Consider the following 5,506-nt stretch of genomic DNA (forward strand, 5'->3'; position numbering starts at 1 on the left):
GTTACAGGAATGTATCTAACCCTGTTTTAAAGCTGTTAATTTTTCCTGCTGTGACCAGTTCCTGAGGTAGACTGTTCCATAAGTTCACAGTTCTTATGATAAAGAAGGCGTGTCACCCCTTGAGACTAAATCTTTTCTTCTCCAGACGGAGGGAGTGCCCCCTCGTCCAGATTTTTTGTATGGGCCATTAATATACTTATATACATTTATCATATCCCCCCTTAAACGTCTCTTCTCGAAACTAAACAATTGTAACTCCTTTAATCGCTCCTCATAACTAAGATGTTCCATGCCCCATATTAGTTTAGTCGCGCGTCTCTGCACAATTTCCAGCTCCACAGTGTCCCTTTTATGGACTGGTGCCCAAAACTGAACAGCATATTCCAGGTGAGGCCGTACCAATGCTTTATAAAGGGGGAGTATTATGTCCCTGTCCCTCGAGTCCATGCCTCTTTTTATACATAACAATATCCTGCCGGCCTTGGAAGCAGCAGCCTGACATTGCATGCTATTCTGTAGTCTGTGATCTACAAGTACACCCAGATCCTTCTCTACCAGTGGCTCTGCCAGTTTAATCCCCCCTAAGACATACGACGCATGCATGTTATTAGTACCCAGATGCATAACTTTACATTTATCCACATTGAACCTCATTTGCCAAGTGGATGCCCAGACACTTAGTCTATCCAAGTCATCTTGTAACCTATACACATCCTCTATAGACTGTACCGTGCTACAAAGCTTGGTGTCATCTGCAAAGATAGAAACAGAGCTGTTAATGCCATCCTCTATATCATTGATAAATAAATTAAACAACAGCGGGCCCAGTACTGAACCTTGGGGCACACCACTAATAACCAGGGACCAATCAGAGTACGAATCATTGACCACCACTCTTTGGGTACAATCCATGAGCCAGTGTTCATTCCAGTTACAAACCAAAGTTTCCAAACCCAAAGACCTTAACTTACCTGTAAGACGTCTATGAGGGACAGTATCAAACGCTTTAGCAAAATCCAGAAACATATATCCACAGCCATTCCTCTGTCAAGGCTTCTACTCACCTCTTCATAAAAGCAAATTAGATTAGTTTGACAACTTCTATCCTTAGTAAACCCATGCTGGCTATCACTTATAATACTATTATCCCCTATGTATTCCTGTATGTAATCCCTTATAAGTCCTTCAAATAATTTACCCACAATGCACGTTAGACTTACCGGTCTATAGTTTCCTGGGGAAGACCTAGAGCCCTTTTTGAAGATTGGTACCACATTAGCCTTGCGCCAGTCCCTTGGCACAATACCATACACCAGTGAATCTCTAAATATCATGAACCGGGGTACAGATATTACTGAACTTAGTTCTCTAAGAACTCTTGGGTGCAATCCATCTGGCCCTGGAGATTTGCTTACATTTATATTACTTAACTTACCTTGTACCATCTCTACATTAAACCAGTTCAGTACATTACATGATGTGTTACCAGCACTGACCTGTCCAATGTCAGCACCTTCTTCCTTAGTGTATACAGAACTAAAGAACCCATTCAGTAGCTCCGCTTTCTCTTTATTGCCTGTGACAACCTCCCCATTATCATTATTAAGGGGTCCTACATGCTCTGTTCTTGGTTTTTTTGCATTTATATATCTAAAAAAATATTTAGGATTAGTTTTGCTTTCTTTGGCCACTCTCATTTAGAATTTTTGCTGTTTTTATTACATTTTTACAGATTTTATTAAGCTCTTTGTACTGTTTAAATGTTATAGCTGACCCATCAGATTTGTATTTTTTGAAGGCAATTTTTTTGTTGTTTATTGCTCTTTTAACATCATTTGTCAGCCATGTAGGATTTAGTTTTAATCGTTTATTTTTGTTCCCCTTTGGTATATATTTAGCTGTATAGTTATTTAGAGTTGATTTAAAGATGTCCCATTTACCTTCTGTATCAGCATTTGACAACACCTCCCCCCAGTCTATGTCCTGTAGTGCAGCTCTCAGCCCAGCGAAGTTTGCCTTTTTAAAGTTATATGTTTTTGCCTTCCCCGTCTGTCTTTGTTTTCTACATTTTAAGTCAAAAGTAACTATATTGTGGTCGCTATTACCAAGGTTTTCCCGCACAGTTACATGACCAACCAGCTCTGCGTTGTTGGAAATGATCAGATCCAACAAAGCACGACTTCTTGTTGGGTCCTCCACAAACTGGCCCATAAAATTATCCTGCAATAAATTTAGGAATTGTCGCCCCTTTGTAGTTTTAGCCAACCCCGGACCCCAATCTATATCTGGATAGTTAAAATCTCCCATTATTACCACTGTACCTGCCCGGGTGGCCCTCTCTATATGTTTATGCAGCCGACCTTCTATCTCTTCAGTGATATTAGGGGGGTCTGTAGATTACACCAAGTATTATTTTTTCATTATTTCCCTCCTTTTGTAATTCTACCCACAATGATTCCACATCCTCAGAATCATCACACACTATGGCATCGTTCACACTGACTTTCATACCACTTCTAACATACAGACAGACTCCACCACCTTTTCTGTTCATTCTATCTTTGCGAAACAATGTAAACCCCTGCAGATTGACAGCCCAGTCATGCGAGGAGTCCAGCCATGTCTCAGTGACCCCCAACTATATCAATATGTTCCTCCAGTATCAAGGCCTCAAGCTCCCAAATTTTATTTACTAGGCTTCTGGCATTTGTGAACATACACTTTACATTTCCATCCATTATGTTATTGGGGTTAATGGGATTCAAGAGTGTAAGTTTTATTTTCCTATGAAGCCTATTCCTATTAACTATTCTAACCCCTCCCTCTGCTCCACCCCCAGGTACCTTTATAATTCCCACCTCTCTATCTACACTATCTTCCCCCTCTTTGCTGTAGGTTCCCTCTCCCCAAGTCCCTAGTTTAAACACTCCTCCACCCTTCTAGCCATCTTCTCCCCAAGCACAGCTGCACCCTCCCCATTGAGGTGCAGCCCGTCCCTACGGTAGAGCCGGTAACCGACAGCGAAGTCAGCCCAGTTCTCCATGAACCCAAACCCTTCCTTCCTACACCAGCTTCTGAGCCACTTGTTTACCTCCCTGATCTCCCGCTGCCTCTCTGGTGTGGCTCGTGGTACTGGTAGTATTTCAGAAAATACTACCTTGGAGGTCCTTGCCTTAAGCTTGCGGCCTAAGTCCCTGAAATCATTTTTAAGGACACTCCACCTACCTCTTACTTTGTCATTGGTGCCAATATGTACCATGACTGCTGGGTCCTCTCCAGCCCCGCCCAGCAACCTGTCAACCCGATCCGCGATGTGCCGAACTCGTGCGCCAGGCAGACAACACACTGTTCGGTGATCCCGGTCTTTGTGACAGATCGCCCTGTCTGTCCCCCTAATAATTGAGTCCCCCACCACTAGTACCTGTCTGGCCTGCCCTGTACTCCTCCCTCCCTCCTTACTGGAGCAGACACCACCCTGGCGGTCAGAGGCAGTATCCTGCTGCAGTTCTGCTAGCTCTGTAATGGCATCCCCCTCATCTGCCAAGCGGGCAAACTTGTTGGGGTGTGCCAGTTCAGGACTAGCCTCCCTGACACTTTTTCCCCTACCCCGCTTTCTAACTGTAACCCAGCTAACTGCCTGACTGTCCTGCAACTCCGTCCCACTGATCTCCCCCACCTCTACTCCCGAGAGTGCCTGCTCAGTGAGCAGGAGACTCCTCTCTATGTTGTTAATGCTTCTCATTGTTGCCAGTCGCCCCTCTAGATGCAGGATCTGGCCTTCCAAACGGACAACTATCACACATCTCGCACAACAATATGCACCCTGTTGTTCAAGGATTACATACATTGAACAGGATGTACAAGTTGGATGTACAAGTTGTGTCACTATGTCTTGTACCTTTTTATTTGCCCTCTCCCCCCACATATCTGTACGTGTTTAAAATAACTTAGCTGTTTCCCATGTTAAAATACATATCAGAAAGGCTAAAATGCTTTTAAATATTTTTAATGTAGAATTATGACCTTTGAATACCATTTTACAGAGAAAGTACAAAGGTAAATGCATTAAATACATTGCAGTACCTGTTCTAATCCAAAATTTTAGACTATATTATAATAGTGAGTTCCCAATAATTTAGAGTTAATGTGATCCAGCATTTCTTTGCTTTTCCATTGTCTGCATCAAGTTTGCCTTCAAGATCCTTTCAGGATACGTTCACACATACTGCTGCGTATTTCACGCTGCATATTTTATCAATATAGTTAAATAGCTGAAATCCAAAGAATCAAATCTACAGCTTAAAATATGCAGTGTTAAATCCACACTGTAAAAGAAGATTAGCTAGGATGCCAAACAAATGTCAACTGTTTCCAATAGAAACATAATTGTGAATGAGGCTCTCATCTATAATTATCTGTAATTAAGAATTAGAATAAGATGTTCTTACAAATTTACTCAACTTTTCATGTATCGTATTTATCGGCGTATAACACGCACTTTTAAAACTTAAATTTAAGGCAAAAAGTCTGCCTGCGCGTTATACACCGATAAGTCTTCTGGTCACTGATTTAAAGTGGCCGCAGCAGCGTCTGCTTGTTAAGTATTAACAGCACGGCCGCGGCCACTTTAACCCCTTAAGGACTCAGCCCATTTTGGCCTTAAGGACTCAGACAATTTAATTTTTACGTTTTCATTTTTTCCTCCTCGCCTTCTAAAAATCATATCTCTTTTATATTTTCATCCACAGACTAGTGTCAGAGCTTGTTTTTTGCGCGACCAGTTGTCCTTTGTAATGACATCACTCATTATATCATAAAATGTATGGCGCAACCAAAAAACACTATTTTTGTGGGGAAATTAAAACGAAAAACGCAATTTTGCTAATTTTGGAAGGTTTTGTTTTCATGCCGTACAATTTATGGTAAAAATGACATGTGTTCTTTATTCTGAGGGTCAATACAATTAAAATGATACCCATTATTACATACTTTTATATTATTGTTGCGCTTAAAAAAAATCACAAACTTTTTAACCAAATTAGTACGTTTATAATCCCTTTATTTTGATGACCTCTTACTTTTTTATTTTTCCGTATAAGTGGCGGTATGGGGGCTCATTTTTTGCGCCATGATCTGTACTTTTTTTTTATACCACATTTGCATATAAAAAACTTTTAATACATTTTTTATAATTTTTTTTTTAATAAAATGTATAAAAAAAGTAGGAATTTTGGACTTTTTTTTATTTTTTTTCGTTCACGCCGTTCACCGTACGGGATCATTAACATTTTATTTTAATAGTTCGGACATTTACGCACGCGGCGATACCAAATATGTCTATAAAAAATGTTTTTTACGCTTTTTGGGGGTAAAATAGGAAAAAACGGACGTTTTACTTTTTTATTGGGGGAGGGGATTTTTCACTTTTTTTTTACTTTTACATTTTTTTACATTTTTTTTTACACTTGAATAGTCCCCATAGGGGACTATTCATAGCAATACCATG

This window comes from Hyla sarda, chromosome 11 (assembly GCF_029499605.1).
Source record: "Hyla sarda isolate aHylSar1 chromosome 11, aHylSar1.hap1, whole genome shotgun sequence".
Classification (NCBI taxonomy): domain Eukaryota; kingdom Metazoa; phylum Chordata; class Amphibia; order Anura; family Hylidae; genus Hyla; species Hyla sarda.